General features: G+C 38.1%; 1 long non-coding RNA gene across 1 annotated transcript in view; it reads left to right on the forward strand.

Annotated features, from left to right (window-relative positions):
* LOC140690755 (uncharacterized) overlaps positions 1-21,040 on the forward strand; it is a 61,681-nt gene extending 40,641 nt beyond the window's left edge. Inside the window, exon 5 of the long non-coding RNA XR_012066037.1 lies at positions 20,534-21,040. This is a non-coding gene — a long non-coding RNA (uncharacterized lncRNA). The remainder of the gene's footprint in view (positions 1-20,533) is intronic.
* Positions 21,041-21,321: the final 281 nt, after the last annotated feature.

The following is a 21,321-nucleotide window of genomic DNA, read 5'->3' on the forward strand; positions in this document are numbered from 1 at the left end:
CTGTACAGAAGCTTGTTAAGTTTCATTACATCCCATTTGTTTATTCTTGCTTTTATTTCTATTGTTTGAGTAGACTGTTCTAGGAGAACATTTTTGAGATGTATGTCAGATAATGTTTTGCCTATAATTTCCTCTAGGAGGTTTATTGTATCTTGTCTTGTGTTTAAGTCTTTGATCCATTTTGAGTTTATTTTTTGTGTATGGTGTAAGGGAGTGTTCTAGCTTCATTGCTTTACATGCTGCTGTGCAGTTTTCCCAACACCATTTGCTGAAGAGACTGTCTTTTTTCCATTGTATATTCTTGCCTCCTTTGTCGAAGATTAGTTGAGTAAAAGTTTGTGCGTTCATTTCTGGGCTCTCTATTTTGTTCCATTGGTCTATATGTCTGTTTTTGTACCAACACCATGCTGTCCTGATGACTGTAGGTCTATAGTATTTCCTGAAGTCTGGGAGAGTTATTCCCCCAGGCTCTTTCTTTTTCTTCACTAATGTTTTGGCAATTCTAGGTCTTTGATGGTTCCATATAAATTTCATTATGATTTGTTTTAGTTCTGTAAAATATAGCCTGGGTAATTTGATAGGGATTGCATTAAATCAGTAGATTGCCGTGGGCAGTGTGACCATTTTAACAATATTGATTCTTCCAATCCAAGAGCATGGGATATCTTTCCATTTTTTAAAAGTCTTCTTTAATTTCTCTCATCAGTGGTTTATAGTTTTGCGTGTATAATTCTTTCACCTCCTTGGTTAGATTTATTCCTAGGTATTTTATTACTTTGGGTGCTATTTTAAAGGGGATTGTTTCTTTACTTTCTTCTTCTGTTGATTCATTGTTAGTGTAAAGAAATGCCACTGATTTTTGAACGTTAATCTTGTAATGTGCTACCTTGCTGAATTCTTCAATCAGCTCTAGTAGTTTTTGTGTGGACCTTTTAGGGTTTTCTAGATATAGTAACATGTCATTGGCATATGGTGACACTTTCACCTCTTCTTTTCCAATTTGGATCCCTTTTATTTCTCTCTCTTGCCTGATTGCTGTGGCTAGGACTTCCAGGACTATGTTGAATAGCAGTGATGATAGTGGGCATCCTTGTCTTGTCCCAGATTTTAGTGGGAAGCTTCTGAGTTTTTCACCGTTGAGTGCTATTTTGGCTGTAGGCTTGTCATATATAGCTTTTATGATATTGAGATACGTCCCCTCTATACCCACTTTGTCAAGAGTTTTTATCATAAATGGGTGTTGAATTTTATCAAGTGCTTTTTCTGCATCTATTGATATGATTATGTGTTTTTTGTCCTTTCTCTCGTTGATGTGACGTATTACATTGATTGATTTGCATATGTTGAACCACCCTTGTGTCCTGGGATGAACCCCACCTGATCATGATGTATAATCTTTTTTATGTGTTGTTGGATTCTATTTGCTAATATTTTGGTGAGGATTTTGGCGTCTATGTTCATCAGTGATATTGGCCTATAATTCTTTTTGGTAATGTCTTTGCCTGGTTTTGGTATCAGGGTGTTGGTAGCTTCATAGAATGAGTTTGGGAGTATTCCCTCCTTTTCAATCTTCTGGAAGAGTTTGAGAAGGACTGGTATGAGTTCTTCTTTGTACATTTTGTAGAATTCCCCAGTGAAGCCATCTGGTCCAGGAATTTTATTTGTGGGGAGGTTTTTTATTGCTATTTCTATTTCATCTCTAGTGATCAGTTTGTTCAAGTGGCCAGTTTCTTCTTGATTCAGTCTTGGTGGACAGTATGTTTCCAGAAACTTGTCTGTCTCGTCTAGGTTGTCTAGTTTGGTTCCATATAGTTTTTCATAATATTCTTGTATGATTTTCTGTATTTCTATTTTATTTGTTGTAATTTCTCCATTATCCTTTCTTATTTTGCTTATTTGTGCTCCCTCCTTTTTCTTCTTTGTGAGTTTGGCCAGAAGTTTGTCAATTTTATTTACTTTTTCAAAAAAAAGTTTTTGGTTTAATTTATTTTTTCTATGGTCTTTTTAATCTGTATTTTATTTATTTCCTCCCTGATCTTTATAATTTCCTTCCTTCTGCTGCCTTTTGTGGTTTTTTTGCTCTTCTTTTTCTAGTTCATTCAGCTGGTGGGTTAAATTGTTTGAGATTGTTCTTCTTTTTTGAGAAAGGCCTGTATCACTATAAACTTCCCTCTTAGCACTGCCTTTGCTGTGTCCCATAAATTTTGTGGTTGTGCTTTCGTTTGCATTTGTCTCAAGGTATTTTTTAATTTCAGCTTTGATTTCTTCATTGACCCATTGGTTTCTTAATAACATATTGTTTAATCTCCATGCTTTCCTTTTGTTCTCCTTTGTTTCTCTGTTGTTGATTTGTAGTTTCATGGTATTGTGGTCAGTAAAGATCCTTGAGATATTTTCTATCTTCTTAAAATTTCTGAGGTTTCTTTTGTGCCCAAGTACATGATCAGTCCTGGAAAATGTTCCATGTGCACTTGAAAAGAATGTATAATGCTCTGAAAATATTCACCAAATCTAATTTTCCTATTGTATTACTTCTCTGTTGCATTATTTCTTTTCTGTCTGGAAGATCTGTCTAGTGATGTTAATGTGGTGTTAAAATCTCCAGCTATGATTGTATTCCCATCAATGTCCCCCTTTATCTGTGTTAGTAATTGTTTTATGTACTTAGGTGCTCCTATATTGGATGCATAGATATTAATGAGTGTAATATCCTCATCTTGTATCACTCCTTTAATCATTATAAAATGTCCTTCTTTATGGCCTTTGTTTTAAATAAATGTATTCAAAGGACTGAAGTGTTAAAAATTTAGAAGAAAAGACATTCTAAGAATTTTCTGTTTCTTGCTTACTTCTCCAATTGATACCCCCAAGAATGCTATAGGCAGAGAGGACTAACTCAGTTTTAGTGTGATAAAATGTATTACTTTCATCATCATTTTCTCTCTATAATTGATAAACCTGAGGGCCATTAAAATGCTAATTAATTTTCCCAAAGACACAGACAATAATTAGCCAAGCCAAGAGTCAAAGCCATATCTTCTGACTCCAGTGCTGGTGGAGTAAGGACATCACAACCTGCCTTCAGGAAAGGAAGGGGGTGTGGCATACACTGGGAAATCCCAAAACAGCACTTGACATAGATCCCAGAGGAAGGGGAGAGCAGAACAGGTGTTTACCCTTAACTCTATGCTTGTGGGCTCTCCCAGAACACCGTTTTCTACTTGATCAAAAAGGGAATGGTAACAAAGGGTACTTTTGGTATGGTAGATACTTTACATTTGGTAACTCTCATCCTCACAACAGCGCTGTAGAACAGGTCTCCCTAAAACTTAAGGGCACATGAATCACCTTGGGACCTGGTTAGCTCTAATGCAGACTCTAATTCAGCAGGACTGGGGTAGGGGCTGAGAATTTACATTTTTAACAAGCTCCCAGTGGGTGCTGAGGCTGCTGCCCCTAGACCACAGACCCCACCTTGAGGACCAAGTACTTTTATGTAGAGCATAAGAGTCACCTGAGAGCTGAGTTCAAATGCACACTTCTGGGACCCACCACAGACATGCAAGCACAGAAGTTTCATGGGGGAGTCTTGGAGCCTCTGGTAACATGTATTCCAGATCATTCTGAGCCAGTGGTCCAGTGGACTACAGAGTCCAACAGACTTGGATTAAAATCCTGGTTCTATTACTTTCCAGCTGTTGGAAAGGACCTTGAGCAAATTAAAATTTCCCTGAGCTTTGATTTCCCCCATCTGCAAAGTGAGGATAAAAAAGAAATACCTCATTGGATTGTATGAGTGGTTAAACACAATTTTCTATGTAGCATATAACTAGCATATAACGGGTATTTGAAAAGTGACAGCTGTTGTAATGATGTTGATGTGATGATGAAGACGCTCATCAAATAGATAAGGTCAGGTGCAGAGGGGAATATCACTTCTTGGAGCTAGTTTACTAAGCAAGATTTGAACTCAGATCCAACTCCAAAACCACAGTCATTTCACTGCATCAGATCACAAGTACCAAGTTTTACACATTCGTCTCCATTTATGGAAATCACCCAAATCACTGCTTCCTCTGCCCGTGTCCTGCTAGTTCTGCCAGGCTCTTCCTCTCTGACCTTTGTTTTCAGCTTCTTCCAATGCAACCTTCCCCCCTCATCAACCCTTTGAATTTTGTTCCCAGGACTTGACCTTCAGGGTTCTCCAGGGACCCTGCTTCTCTTGCCCTTGGCCTCCTGGGGCAAGGTCACCCTCCCAGCTTGCTTACCCAGGTCAAGAGGGAACTTGTACATATAGAAAAAGATAGGGAGAAAACAAGGTCTAACTTTGAAGATGTATTTCAGTATGATGTGCAGACTCTGCCGTTCACCATCCAAGAATCTCATTGGGAAATTTTATTTTTTAATGAACAATTCTTGAGAGAATGTCAATCATAGCTATAAAATATCTAGAAGAGTCCAAATAGAATTATTTCCCCGTTGTACTCCAATACACGTGGGAGGAATACAAAATACACGTGAGAGGTAATAGTCCCATAAAATACATGACAAGAAAAGCCACAGACTTATATTACTACTGCTCTGGCTGGAAAGATATTTTGTGGAGGATTGAGATGCTTCAAAATGTTGGGAAATACTCAGGATCCTAAATAAGCAAATTGTTTTAGCATTTCTGTTCCAAGCAATAATATTCAATGACTGCATGGAGATTATTTTCAGTAGAAATTTTATGGGAAAACTGTAACTGGAAATAAAAGGAATATTCTAGCGATAAACATGACATATCTCTTGTTGCACATGTTGGTGATGACATTGAATGAGATCTCCAAGCAAAATAAGAGTTATGCTATGTTGTGTCAGCATAATAAATTAAGACTTCTCCCTCTCAAAGGTCAAGTCTTGGGCTTCACAAAGATGTACAGAATTTCACAGCCTGAAAACTATGTTGAGGGGACGCTGAGAACCAGATGGCAAAAGAGTTTTAAAAGAGCAAAATAGAGCCTTATGCCCCTGCCTTAATTCATTGCAGCACAAATCAGTGTTATAAACAAGCCATTCTCTCCAACAGTCTTTTTAAAAAATGTTCATAGACATAAATTCTCTTGAAGAATGTGTCTATGCAGAAAAAAACACATGGAGAGTTGAGCTGTCATCTTAAGTAGCTGGCATCCATCATTCTGCTTCTTCTTTAGTAGGTACAAATTTATAAGGCTACTCACATTATTTAGATAGCTTTTAGCCTCCATTTTTCTTTCCCTATACTGATACAAAAATTATGACCAACGATGGAAAAAATGACCCGCAGAGGTCAGCTGAGCTGAAATAAAAAGTCTCCTTAGCTAGAAGAGGTCCGTGGTTAGCTTTGGGCTTTGCAAACACATTGCCTGCCTTAATCTGTTATTTACAAAGTATATGACCTGGGACAAGTTACTTAACCTCTCTAAGCCTCAGTTTTTTTCATCTGTAAAATGGTAATAATAATCCCCCCTAACAGGGCTGCTGTAATCATTAAACAATATAATTAATATGAAAGACTTGGCAGAGGTCTTGCTCACAGAATCTTTTTTTTTTTAAGAATACACATAACAATTTGAGCTAATTCACATACCATACAATTTACCCCCCTTAAGGTATAAAATTCATGTCCTTTAGTATATTCGTATATTCAAACTTATGCAACCATCAGTAAATTTTAGATCTTCACCAAAAACAAAAAAAAAATCTGTCTCCATTAGCAATTACTCCTTTTTTCCCCACAATCCTTTCCATCCCCCACCCTCCCATCCCCAACCTTGCAACCATAGGCAACCACTAACCTACTTTCTGTCTCTATAGATTTGCCTGTGCTGGACCTTTCATGTAAATAGACTTGTATAACACTTGCTGTTTTGTGGCTGGCTACTTGCCCTTAAAATACTGTTTTCCAAGTTCAACCAGTTTGTAGTATGTATTAGTACTTTATTCCTTTATGTTTAAGATTAATATTCCACTGTTTGGATGTATCACATTTCAGCTATCCATATCCAAGAGTTCCTATTTCAAAAGTCATACTATAGGAGTATTTACATGACCTTGGGTTAGACAAGGATTTCTTAGATACAAAAGCAAAAACAAATAATAAAAAAAATAAAGTGGATCTAATCAAAAATTTTAAATCTGTGCTTCAAAGGAAAGCACGAAAATGAAAAAAAAAAAAAACACCTGAGAATGGGAGGAAATATTTGCAAAGCATTTACCTGATGTGGAACTGTCCTAGACCACTTAAAGAACACCTAACAGCTCAATAGTAAAAGACAAGCCAGGTAGAGTATCCAGACATTTCTTTAAAGAAAACATACAAATGGCTAAAAACAACACGAAAAGATGCTCAACATCAGTAGCCGTAATGGAAATGCAAATCGAAAGCACAATAAAACACCACTCCCTACCCACTGGAATGGCTAGAATTAAAAAGGGTTGACGAGAATGAGGTAAAATTTGATCCCTCATACATTGCTTGTGGAAATATCAAATGGGATAACAGTCACTTTGGAAACATTTCGGCAGCTCCTCTAAAGGTTAAACAGAGTTACAAAAAGCCACAGTAATTCCGCTACACCCCACCGCCTCAGTGGTGCACTGCAAGATTGTGTTCTCACCCCGATCCCCATGATGTTGACTCATTACTAGTGACTTTTTGCCTGTTAACCTTTCCCTCTTATGTGCCTTTGGCAAGGCTGGAAATTATTTCCCACTCCATGCTTCCTGAGTTATCATCTCTTAAGAAGACAGAAGTGTCCTGTTTTGAGACAACCACCCTCAGTGGCCTCCAGCCCGCAGGACTTTCTTATGTGTTCCTGGTCCTCATTATCTGCCACAGGGCAACTTTTGAGGATGGTTCAGCTTCATCAAGGCAAATTAGTGCTACCTGCTAGCCTTTCCAAATCTTTCCAGCACTGCTTAAATGGCCAACCATTTCCACCTCACTTTCAGTAAATAACTTCTGACAAAATGTAAGCTTTCAGTTTTGTTCTGCTTGGCTTCCTCATTAACGGCACCTGCAGGTCTCTCTCCCACTAACTCAGTGCTACGTGCCTTAAGGTTGTAGACTGCGATATTTTTCATGGTGACTTATTCACCCAGCCCCTTGCTGGGTGAGTTAATTAGGTACTGTATAAATGAATGAATAAATAAATAAATACATAGCAAGTGAAACAAATTCTTTATCATGCAAATGAGACCCTATCTATTTCACTGATGTGCCAGTCCATAAGGTTCATTTAACAGAGCTGAGAGATGGGCCCAAGTCACATTCTGCCACATTCTGCACCACTTCCCCTTAGTCCAGCAGCGATGCAACCGAGAACAGCGACTGCACATCTAGTGATGTCGTTTCAGAGACACTTCACTCATGCATCACACAACCTTTTTGGTTGCAAAATAGTTCTTTGTGGTTGTTCATAGAAGTTACTTAACCGATTTTAAAATTTGTTTCAGTTACTTCAACATAAGTTATCCACTACTTTCCTAAGATTTCTATCAAAATCCAGCAAATAATCCTGGTTTCTTGAGAGAACATTCTGACAACTGAAACAGTTGACTGTCTTTTCAGGAGAGCCACTTGTTTCTCTCCTCCCCACCTGAACACCCATGGAAAACTTATTTTAATAATGGCATTTGCTTCATAGAAGCCCATATTGAGCTACTTGCAAAATAAGCTTCAAATCACTCCCATGGATTTGACATCTCTGCCAGTTAGCCGGGACCCCTCGCACATGCTCCAAAACCCCGAAAAGCCATCACACCAGCTCCAGCATTTCTGGAAAGGATGGCACAGTTTGGGGCCCATCTCTTCCTGGGGAAATGAGATTAAAAGGAAGAATGGGACTTGCTTTTCCTCATATTTAGGTTCTTACATGAGTGTGTGAACTCAGTCACCAGGTCAGAGAGGCTCCCCAGATCTGAAGTACTCACATCCACGTGCTGCCCGTAAGCCTAAGTCACCCCGCGGCGGCGACAAGGTGAAGATTTACGGCTCCAGCTCTGGCTCCATGCCGTGGCGAGGCCAGTGGCAGCCAGACGGTGAAGCAGCTGCCTCAGACCCGGCAGCCTTCCTGTAGTTACTCCTCGGACAGCTTATGACTTGGCACGTTTGCTGGCTTTTGGCAGCACTGCAAAGGACTTATTGATCTTCAAAACCCACTTTGGCTGTTGAAGGAAACAAAATCAATCTTTGGATAGATTTCTCCTCTTAGTATATTTCCTTTTCACTTTCAATATTTGTGGGGCTTGGGTTTTTACCGAAGGAACTCATCCTACCATGGGCTTTTGACAACAGAAATCCTCTTCCATTTAAACTGAAGTGACTTATCACAGGGAGAGAACTGAAGTGATGGTCAAGTAAGGTGAGGTAACTTCTTAAGGAGGACTGACGTTCTTGCACCTCCTGGTTGCCCTCTGGTTTGGGCGAGGGGGAGGTGGGGCTTTCAATTGCTTCGCAGGTGAAGGCATTTCCTTTCAAAGACTATTTCAGGCTTCCTAATTGATTCTCGGGGATTAGCAATCCACTCTTAAATGGTCACATCAGCATGGAAAGTACAGGTTTTCATTCAAATATGCATAATATTAAAATATTTCTAAAGTACTAACCATTAGTAACAGACAAGCCAGCTTGCTCTATCAGATTGTGATTTTCTTGCAGTCAGGATCCATTTTATCCATTTCTGTGACTTCAACACCACTCTCAGTGCCTAGCACACAGCAGAAGGTACTCCATTTGCTGGCAGAATAAATAAATGATCTTGTAAAAATTATTTAGAATTTAGCAATAAAGTCTTCAAAATTTGGGGGAACAGTAATTTCTTACTAGAGTAACATCTAAAATAACCACAAATGGTCCACGTGGCATTACTATAGAACATATGCATCTGCTAGAGTTTAGACAGAAAATCCTCCTCCAAGAGGCCCCAGGAACAAGTCTCACCTCTTTCTCACCAGGCAATATAAACACCCAGGAGAAATTCTGTGAGTTCTCGATCCTGGGCCCTTGCTTCAAAAAGACTGTAAAGTTAACAAGTAGATTATGCATCCCTTTGACATATTTTTCAAGGGCCCAGTGGATTTTAACTTTATCTTACAAAATGCAACAGCTGAATGAAAAAGAGAATCTAACAAAATTTACTGCTTAGGTCTAACTCTGAAATCATTAGCTTAAATAAGCTCACCTGCATTTCTTAATCCCTAAACAGAGGGCATGATACAATAAAAGGGGAGGTAGGCATGACTGTCCCCCACAACAAGTAAGGGAATAGATAAACACAATGACAAGCAGCAGCCACATTGCCCTAGACTTTATTGAAAACAATTTAATAGTTAGGTTATTTTCTTTGAAATTTTGTTTGCTGCACCTAGAAAAGGAAAATAAGTAGTAGCTGGGTGAACTAAGCTATTGCCTGGGCATGACATGTGTTAAAATTCGACCCCGTGTTTTGTATTCATTGTCACCAGCTTAAACACATTTTGCCAAAGAGCCATTCACTGAGAATAAGCTGGCTGACAGCTATAAGGTGTGTTTGCAAGAGTTCTAATGATTTACTTGCAATACGTGCTGAATACCCATCGCCCCCACATTTCCTACTGTTTAAGGCAGGAGAAAGGAAGTCCCCTAAAATAAAAAATCAATCATCTTAGAGCAAAAGGTAACTTTCTTTGAGAGCAGAAATAAGTGCTGCTCAGCACTCAAATGTGATGAAAAAATCATTGTTCGGAATCAATGGCTATCTTTGTGGAGAAATACAGAAGATTTATAACTTGTTAATAGACAAGTTACAGGTTAATATACCTGAAAGTCTACAGAAGCTTAAACTCTGCCTAATTACCATTTCCATAAACCTATGGAAACACCTAGCATTCAGCCACCTTTCTCAGGCCTTCCTGAACTTCTTCAGGATCACCCCCACAGGCCCATTCTAGCTTGTTCAAGCCTGACATTGGCCCATCATTGTCAAAGCTGGGAAGTGGGTTGAAGGGTTTACACTGAAAAGCAACATTCAAACAGGTGAACCCTCAGTAGCCACAGATAAGAACCAATTACTTTTCTGGCTCTTCAGGGTGACCTTCAGCTATTTTAACAATGAAATGAGAGCTGATTGTTGACCTAACCTTCCCCTTACACCAAGGTAGGTTTTAATGCAATTTTCTCAAGGACTTTACTTCAACTACTCTTTCTTAGTTGCTGTTGTAACCTCTTGGTCTCAACCATTCTTTCCCTTCAAACATGTTCATTTCCTTCCAGAGAAAATACAAAAGCACAGAAGTTTCCTTCCACCTGCTCTACCTACCTCTCATTCTCTGCAATCTGCTTTTTCTTCCTCCCTGCCTCTGTTTTCAGAGAGTGGTCTATATTCCTGCCGCCCTCCTTATGTTCCACTTCCTCCCCAACCCCTGGGCTCAGCTTCTGTACCAAATGCCCTGTGTAGCTTTCTGAAAATCCGGATAACAAATGTTCAGGCCTCTCTTCTGGAAATCCCAGTTTAGCACATCTGGGCTAGAAATCGGAAATTCTTTTGGTTTTAATTCTTCACAAGTGATTATGAGGCACAGTCAGGATTGATAGGACTAGCCTTCAACTTTTGCGACCTGATTTCTACCTCCAACACTATTTTCTCCCTTGAACATCCCTGAAAACCTCTGGATCACCAAGTCCACCTGCCTTTGCGGCATTCTCACCGTCCTGGAGCATCAGCCCTGATGAATAATTCCACCCTCCTGAAGTAAGACAGAGCTCTTGACATCTTTGACGGTCTGCCTTTGTCTTCTTCCCCAACAAAACTCCTCCTCCAAGGTCCTCCACTAAATGCACTCTTCAGCACTTCCTCCTAGGCTTTCCTTTTCTTCCCTTTTCTATTGCACCCTCAGCAAAATGACCTCAACGCCTTATACATCCAGGCTTCTAAGTTCCACATCCACTTTTCCTACTTTCAAAAGCAGAGCACATGGTCAGAATTCCTTGCCCCTGAGGTCATGACAAAGGAAGGCATGAAAGCTTTCAAACCATCCTGAACTTCAGAAATACTTAAGAAACTTATTGAAAATGCACACATGCAGGTCCCTCTGGCAGAAGCTGACTGTGTGGGTCTGGTCTGTGGCCCTGTCTAGAGGCTGTATCTTGTTAAAGGTGTGTAGATAATTGTGATGCGCACCAGTTTCAAGTCCCTGCTAAACATCATGATCAGAAGTTTAGCAACATCTACCCTGAAGGATCCCAATGTTCAAGAAAAAAATGTGTCATTCCTTGAAGTATTAATAGCAACTATGATTTATCATGTCAGGAACAGCGTCAGGGAGTAAGTTGAAGTTGACCAGGATGGCACCACAGTACAGTCATCCTGAATACAACCAGACTCCTTTTCTCTCTTTAAGGCTGGTCTCAGTACATTGCTCCATCCAAACAAAACCAACTCCAAAGTCCCAGAGACTACTGGAATGCCTTAAGTTTTACTGAGGAAAATGTTACATCTCATCGTATACAGGAAAACTAAATTTAGAAAATTTATAAGCATTTTTATCCTAAAGTTACATTCTGGAAAACTGCCAAAGTAATCTCAATCTCCTCCAAACCCCTCTCCCTCTCTTTCTGCATTTTGACAGTTTTTGGCAGGGACTAACTAATCCACTCATCTTTTAAAACTATGACTTCTGAAAGCCCTTCCCCTAAGGGAAACATCAGCCTATGGTGATGGTTATTGCAACCATGGTCACCATCTTTATCTGGACCCAGGTCCCTATCCTTCTGGTTCATGGTTTACCTTCCAGTAAAACAGAAGCCAGACCCATCAGAGGCAGAAAGTTTAGGAGAGGGTGGGTAACCAAGCAATGGATGGCCATGAGGTCCAGAAGAGAACAATTAACAAGCATCAAAGAGTAAAACCAAGAAGAGGGCAGATTACCTATCAGAAAATGTATCCAGAGAAATTCAGTGAGAAGTGATGAATGCAGCGAAGGAAGGCAAAGCATTAAAACAGAAAATTAGAGCTATAGTGAATAGAAACCTAAGTTGAAAGGGGGAAGGATCACACTACACAGTAATATAAGAACAAGCTAAGACCAATGACCTAAAGTAATATTCACTGCTTAAAGGATTAAATAATCTTCCTGTCTTGACTGTGCACTTGTCAACAGAAAGGACCAATTTTCATTTTCTCTGAATGGACCCTGAAAGGGTATGTTGGTAGATGAGTGGAGGCATGAACAAATGGATGAATTAAGATAGATGATCTGAAGTCAGTTGCACTGCTGTTTCAATACACAGTTGACCCCTGAACAACACAGATTTAAACTGCACAGGTCCCCTAATACATGGATTTTTTTCAGTAGTCAATATCATAGTACTATAGGATCTGCTGGTCAGTTTAATCTGCAGATGTGGAATCACAGGTAAGGAGGGGCGATAAAAGTTATATGCAGATTTTCCACCATGCAGAGGGTCAGCCCCTTTAACCTCCCCCGTGTTGTTTAAGGGTCAACTGGACTAACTTCCTGCTTGTTAACACAACTTATGTGATTTGTTTTAAAGGACATGGTATCACTCAAAATCATTTTACCATCTTGTTTACTCATCAACTCTTTCTCTGTGTCTTTAAAAATGGTCAGAAAAACTACGTGTATTTATCTGTGTCTGTGTGTGTTTTTTACAGGAGGGCAATAATACTTTCTATCAGCTTCCCAAAAAATTACATCCATGTTCAAAATGTAACCTCAAACTTCTCAGCACTTATGAATGTTGCACAACACCTAGGAAAATAAGACATTACCAATATCATAGATAAAATGCTGGCTATTTAGATATAGTCAAGCATATAAATCATTTTCACAAATGGATTCAAATTACTAATATATGTTTGCATGTGGTCTTTCAGGTACACAATAAAATGTTATTGTAAATACTGGGTTAATTTTAATAAATACTATTTGTTTAGACTGGATTTTGTTATAAAATAAATAATAATTTGCTGACTTAATTAAAATAATAAAACAAAAATGGATGCACTACAATTGTCATGCCAAAGTGCTAATATCTGCTTTCAACACTTAAGTGAAATATAAATTCTTTATTCTGAGATGTATCATCAAATATGACTTGAATTGAGATTATTCAGTGCTTTGCACACTATGTTGGCTGAATATTCTTTTCCAAGATTCAAGGTATTAATTTTAATCTTTAATGATCCTATGTTTCAGGAACTACATCCTTGAAAAAATAATTAGATATGCCAAAATATTATTGCTATAGTCCCCTACATGTAAAATTTGGATTATTTTTGACATAATGTGATTAAATAACAATCTCTTAACTTTCAGGTGCACAATAGGACTCTATTCTAAAATTATAATAGGCTCACCCCATTTGGAAATGGCTATGGCCCCAGGTTTTATCAGCCTGGTACTACTAATGTTCAAATAGAAAATTTTCCTTTACTCACTCTTTGGATGAAAGTTGGCTTTCCTTATACACCAGCCTACATGCTAACAAATGTGTAAGCTACAATAAAATTCATGACTGTCACACAGACCAGAATATTCCTATCAGCCCAACTCTTACTGATGCATATTTTAGTCTGTGTGACAGTTACAATTCTAACTGTCCATTAGTAAACTGGCATTCTTGTTTTTAAAAAATAAATTACTTTCTCATTCACCTTTGTTCATCTTGCTATGAAACCACCTGGAACGAGGATCATCTTGCAGCAAATGATACTGAGATTGTTACTTGTGGGCTGACACATATGGTGGCAATGGCCGAAGCAATTAAGGACATGGATAAAAATTAGGTGGCTTGGAGAAGGCAAAATAGGAGCAATTAGTTGTTGGAAGACACTCCCATCAGGAGACAATGAAAAACAGTAAGGTGCCATTAACTCTTTCACCACCCTGAAGAACCCAGGAAAGCTGATTCCAAATTCAATTCCAAAATCAAGTGATCTTTAAAAAAAAAAATCTAGTGCTGGATATTGTCCATAGTTGGGAAAAATAATCTGCAAATTCATCATAGTTTCTTGGTACACAATTTGTCGAGGTTGGATTACATGTTCTCTGCTCAAATGAAGCTACTACTATTAAAACAAGTGAGAAGGTTTTTGAATTTTGTTGTTTGAATTTCATATTGATATCTTCAATAATAGAGACAGATTCAACCAACATTTCGATGTTGAATATAACTAATTTACTCATAAGTAGAACTTCAGTAATTGTCTCCAAAACTTCAACTGAGTGCTAGCAAAATATTGATTCATTTCTGAAATGTTTTTTCCCACATGAAAACTTTAATTTTTGTCTTTCAGTAAAATATATAGTCATTGCCCCATTTTCTCTTTTGTCATTAATCATATATGGTATTCCATTATGTACTAATAACAGGTAACTTCTGGAAGTTATTGAATTTTACAAATGACTGTTACTAAAGGAAATAAAGAACTAGGCTATGGCATCACTATCTTGCTATTGTAATAAGTAGACATATTTTAATTATGATATTTTGTAACATGCCAGGAACTGCTTTCTACTGCTTTTTGTAAAAGCAATGAAATCTTGGTAATTTTATAGTTGACTATCTTTCCTTACTATTAAACTGGTCACTGGAAATGTAAAGTGATATTGCTGATGAGATTATGAAAATTAGATTTTGGGATCACTGAAGTTTGAGCCATTGTGTGACTACAATTTCTGTAATTAATTATCCCAGAAAGAATTTCATTTTGCTATATGCTGATATCACTGCTTTTGTGTTGCTCCTTGGAATGACTTTTGTGAACATGTTGGTCATCAGTGAAAACCAGCTGCCTATTTTTTTAAAAATTGAAACATACTTGATTTATAATATTATGTCAGTTTTAGGTGTACAGCATAGTGATTCAATATTTTATAGATTATATCCCCTTAAAACCATTACAAAATAATGGTTATATTTCCCTGTGCTGAATATGTCCTAATGAATGGCTAGTTTGAGAGGAATACTAGCTCTCAATCTGACAGTAGTCACTTGTGTAACCTTGGACAAATAATTTTGGTTTTCTAGGTTCATGCTATTCAAAGTAGAGTTCAGTTCTACATTCTTGCTGATGTCTGGTACCAGGTCCCCAAGCCAGAGAATGCCACACCTGATAATACTGACCCTCTTAACCCCCTATTTACTTATAAGAAGCCTTGTGGTTGAGGAATTCCTCCACAGTCATCCCTGGTGTCCCCAACTTGTACCCCTCGGTTCACTGCTTGTTATTTACTGTCTTAGGCTGCTATAACAGAATGCTGTAGGCTGCGTGGCTGATAAACCACCATCATTTCTGCACATGGATTTACTGAATCCCTTACACACTGCTTTGACTTCTTACATAGTGTGGTAATGGGCTCATCCCTATGACATTTATAGTCCTCTTACTTTCAGTGTCATCCAGAGGTAGATGACTTTTTAGAAAGATGACACTGACCTTATGACTCAGCTATAGTGATGATTCTGGGATACTGTCTTGAGGGATGCAATGTATACTGTAGGCCTACAGCCCAAATATATTGCCATTTCTTTAATGGTCAGAATATAAGAAATCTGGGGAGCTGTCTGGCTAGGTGGAGCTGGTGTTTCTCGTCAACATACCTAATGATTCATTTGCAAAGTAACTGCTTCATGGCCAAGATTTTAAACTCTATTGACTGAAGAATTTAGTGCCCAAAAGAGGAATTTTTCTTCCTAGGGACAAATAATGATTTCACTGCATTAGAAGGCAATTCTTCCATATGCCGTTTCAAGAGTTGTGGGTAAGGGGGGGCACAGATCTTTGTTTTGCTAGAGTATTTCTCATAGCATGGGGAAAATATGGTTGCTACTTCCCCACAGGATGTAAGAGGAATACAGTTGAAACCTGAGGAGCCTCCATACGGCACCTCTGTGTACTGTGATGCTAGCGGTAAAGAGTCAGAAGACCACAATTATCTTTTACATGCAGAATCTCAAGGGCCTTTGGGGAACAAACTTGTCTCTGGTTCCAGTCTCCTCTTCCCTAAATAGGGGCAGCAGAGATGGGGCAGGGAAGGAGGAGAGGGGTTGTAGTTCTCAGACTTAGGCAATCATCAGAACATCTGTAGGGGTTGTTAAAACACAGACTGCCGAGCCTCATCACAGAGTTTCAGATTCAGTAGGTCTAGAGTTGGGCATGATAATCTTCATTTCCACCAAGTTCCCAGGTGATACTGATTACTGGTAATCCTGGGACCACACTTTGAGAACCACTGCTTAGGGCCACTTCTTCCTAGACTCCCAGATATGAACATGATAAAATCCACTCTACCCTCAAATTCCCATCAACTGAAATGATGGTCTCCTTTATTCTGAACTTCGGTCTGAGAGAGAAATTGGGCAACTTGTGTTCCATTCCAAGCTTCCCTTAAAAGTGTCTGTCTCCTCACAATACCTGTGGCCTGAAAGGGTGGACTTGAGTTAAATCCTCCAACTCTCTTGGGCTTTTGCTCTATGTTACAGAAGAAAGTCTATCACTCAGAGGTGGCCACACTGTTGATAGACTAAAGGGAGATAAAGGAATTCAGAAATCTCCACTGTACCACTACAGAGGCCAGACTCTAGATTACTAACTGAATGGGAAGGTCCAGAAAATCAGTTCTAAGACTCAAATTTAATCTATGATTCTGGCTGGCCCACCAGTTTTCCTTTCCTTTGAGCAGTTAGGTTCTGCTTGGACTCCATGGAAGATTTCAGAGGGAAGTTAGATTAATCAGTTTAATTCTAACCAAATAGCAGTTTATATCTGAAAATAGGAGAAAGTAGGGTGGGCTTGTGTGAATACAAATGCACGAGCAAGAGCAGGAGCATCAGGAGCTATGTGGTGGAACACAGTAAACAGTTCGCTGCCTGACTCCCCCTCTGAGGGAGGCACACTTTACACAGAGTGGGGCCCCAGGAGCTATGTCATCAGTGTTTCCACACTTCCCAGCCATAGCTGATTGATCTATATCAGACCTAGATGAGCTCATGGGATTCTCTCCCTCAGAAATGTAAACAGAGGCTGGCTAAACCTGAGCTTTATTAACATAAACCCTTGTAGAAAATAATCATGCAATCCTACTGCTGAGAACCCCAACACTGCCCTGATATGTCCTCTGCCCAAGACGTAGCAATAACTTTAGATTTGAGAGAAACAGAGAGACAGAGAGAGAGAAACTGTAATAAGTTGATTTTATGTGAAGTTAGCTGCAATCGGTTTACTTTTCTTATAACCAAAAGTATATTATCTAACATACAGGTCCTATGCCAAATTCTCTACAAAAATTATTATACTAAATCATGACTGACTAGCCCCTTGATGACAGGAATTATCCTCATTTCATAAATGAAGAAATGAGTTTAGTTCCTGCATTTACACACCTAGAGAGCAAGGCCAACCTGAGACCTGGCCTTGGGTCTGATGGACATCAAAGTTCTTAGTTTTTCTACTGCCTCCCTCACTCCTGAAGGAGGTGGAGCTAGGACCCTAATGCCATCTAGACATCTAATTTTAAGCCATCTGGTTCCCAGGACCTTTAAGATCCAATGCCTCTTTTTGGAGTTTAAAATATGATTGGGGAAATAATTTTTTTTGAATGAAATAAGGTAAAGAAGACCACCAGCATCAAGATAGTGTCTCATACTACATAAGGGGAAGTCAATACATTTGCCTAATTTCTGAATTATAAATTCTTTAATGAAATGTTATGATTAATTCTAAGTACACAATGGAATTTGAACGAGGTCAAGAAACAATGCCTAGAAAAGGTCATAATTTAGTAGGCTTTATAATTACTATATCAAAATAGAATTCAAAAGGCAAACCTCTGATTACATGCACTTATACTGTAAAAACTAAAGCAGATGCTTCTAAAGTTGTTAAAAACAATACTCTAACATCATTAAGGACTTTGTCTTATAACTTTATTTGCAGCATTAACATTTTCTAAGTCCTTTCAAATACTTAACAGACTGGTCACCATCTACCCAGGCCCTGACCAGATTATCATAAGTTCCAAATTAATCCAATTTAAGGATATTTTATTTTAAGTTCAGATTTTCATTAGCTCTTCACAGACATCTCTGAACATAAACATTGGAAGCCCTTGAAATTTATTAATACATTGTAACTTTTGACTAGGCTGTCTATCTTCTGATCTTTAGCCAAGTTAATCCTGAAATGAAGCTAACACAGAGGAACAAAGGAAACAAAATCGTCTTCAAAATATCTAGGAAATTGTGTTCAAGGACACAGAGATGTTCTTCAAGAGCTATTCAAAGGTCATGAATTATTGATAAATTGAAGAAATGAACAGATAAAATTTCAAATGACTGGATCAGAATAAATGAAACATTATTGTTGTGTTGATTAAATATATGACAGATGATTGAAATATTTCCCTCTTCTAATTACAATTCATTTTAAATTGAAATTTAAAGCCTTATGCTGCTCTCTAATTGTTTTATTTGTTTTTGTTTTTCTTTAAATAGACTATAAGCTCTTTAAAGATTTAGGTCTCACACTTATGTTTCCCTGCAATGCCTAGAATGGAGCTGAGTAAAGTAGGAATAACAAATGTCTTATTTCCCATTTCCACTTTAGTGGCAGTGTCTGTCTAGGGAGAAGTACACAGAGAAAGATTGTGAATTCATGACTAGACTACACCAAGCAAGACTGCAGATGATTGATTAGTGATGTCTGCTCTGAGCTCAAGAGGAGAAAGTACAGCATGCATGCCACCTATTTTTCCATCTCACTTGCAGACATTCATTTCATACTTGTTAAATGAATAAAAATGTACACAGGAGAAAAGAATGACATCAGGTAAATTTTCCCATTGAGTTTCATCTTTATCCACATTTGATAAAAATCACACTGCATGTAAGTTCATTATTAGGCATGGAATCAATAAACTTTGAAATATAAAGGAAAAGCAACTAGCTTACAAAATCATGAGATACTTTGTGATCATATCAGATCTGTTCTTTCAGATTCTTTATTCAAAACTAATTCACTTGAAATCTTCACACCCCACACTAGTGGCAATCAAGAGGCCACCTGCTTTGACACTTGCCAGTGATGGGGAAAAGCTCAGCATCGTCTTGGTACAAGAAAGCTGCTCTCAATAAATTCCCCCAAAGCTCAGGAAAAAAAAAAGCCCTGTATCTAGAAAATGACAAAGCCAACGATTCTCAGAGCTAAATATAGATGAACAGAAGTGTACACACTGAGGCTGGTTCAAGGGCAAAACATGTGAACAAATGGGCTAAAGTTAATCAGCCTCAAATCACTATGGGACTTCTTCTTGCCTTCATAGCCAGTAGTAGTTCCAGTAAGATCAGAAGATATATAATTACATCTATCCCCTCACACACACACATCATGAGGTGAGGTGGGTGGTCAAAAGAATCCCCAAGGCCATTGGGTTTGACCCCAATTATCTTTTATTTTAAATAGGCCATATGCCAAATTCCAGGATAAATTGGAAACATTTGATCTATCTCCTGTTCCTAGATAATTTTAAAGATTCATTTTCTATTCTTACAGATTCCTTATTTGAGCTGCTTTACCCTTATGCTTCAAAGAAAAGACATCTTATATTTGCCTTTATATATTCAAGAAGATTCTCTCTATAAGAATAATTTGGGAAGAAGAGAATTTAACAGTCAGACAGATTTTGGAGAAAAAAATGGCAGGAAATTATCATACCCAGAATTTAAGGTAATGACTATCCACTGAGTTTTTCGTTAAGAATCTATGTTAACTAAGGGGGAAAATATCTAAGAAAACATTTATTACCATGCTTAACAGAGATGGCTGCTTTAACACATCTCCTCATTTCCCCATGCGCATCATTGCTATATCCATGCAAACCAACACAAATAAATTTATCACACATGAAAAAAACAGTCCTATGAGCCCTTTGAGACATGTTTGGGAAAAAAGCTTCCTTAAAACAGACTATTAAACCTCTGAAAATATCCTGATTTATTCAATAATGAAAATAATATTAATATAAACCTACATGGCCTACAACCAAATAGATTCTGCATGAGTGATTCATGACAATGTGATTTTCATAAAACAATTTGGCATTAAAACTAAACAGCATAACAAAATAGAAGCTACACTGCCCATCCCCCACCAAGTACTCACGCTCCTAAATAACCTAATATGTTCTTCTAAATTTTGCACACAAATAATCTATTGGAGAAAGAAGTTCTGTAGAAACCAGTGCTTTTTCTTCAAATTAATCGGAATGAAATAAGATTTATTTAAAGTCTAATTTTAAAGAGCTTTATCTAGTTAGTAAAATAACCCTGGAGTTACAGAATGGTAGAGAATGTGTTTTTTTTTTTCCTTTGCTTCTTTGGAAAGATGAGTCCATGGGTGTTAGCCTAATAGATGAATTGCCCTTGAAAGCATGGATAGCACCACCTTTGTGCTCATTCGTATATGACCAGGGTTCTAGTTCTAAAATCAGAGATACTGTTTCTACTCCACAGATAACACAGCAACAGCTTCAAGCAGTGGAAAGATGAAACAAAGCAATAAAGGGCTGAATGAAGAAAGAAGATCTTACTGTAATGGAAAGAAAACAGCCTCCTGCTAGTCCTGTCTGACCTTGGCTTCTACTTAATTTTGAACTTTGTGTAGTGATACCGAAGAAGCGATCAGAGGTAACTGGTGAGGCAAGGGCCTCAAACGCCCCTCAGGTCACACTCAGGTCTCTCACACACAGCTCCACTGATCTCTCCTTCTCACTGTCCCTCTGCCCCTTTCCCTCACATGACCCCCATCTCCCTTCTTACAATGCACTTCTTCCCCAATGGCATCCTTTATTCTCTCTAAAGCTCTAAAAGAGCATCATTTTATGTTGTGAAAACAGCTAAGAAAGAAAATGTAGAAACATTTATCTTAGCCTAAAAATACATATATTGTATATACACACATGCATATACATACGGTCTAATGAACTTGCCACCTTTCCACAATAAAGCATTAATAAGACTGAAGCAAGATCCTCAGAGTATAAATGATCATTAATGATGTATCCATTGCCAATAATTGTTGGTGTCACATCGATGATGCATCTATAAATACACCCAATTACAATATTAAATAGCTGGCATGTATGATTAATTTACTTTCCTCAGCAAGTATACAGTAAGAACTTGTTTCTAGAAAGTTTTTAATGACAGTCTCTTATTACAATGATATACAAGCTTTAGCCACATAAGAAGTTCATCTACACCTCAGACTGACTCTTAGAAAAAGAAAAAAATTAAACTAT

This window comes from Vicugna pacos, chromosome 31, assembly GCF_048564905.1.
Source record: "Vicugna pacos chromosome 31, VicPac4, whole genome shotgun sequence".
In the NCBI taxonomy this organism is placed as follows: domain Eukaryota; kingdom Metazoa; phylum Chordata; class Mammalia; order Artiodactyla; family Camelidae; genus Vicugna; species Vicugna pacos.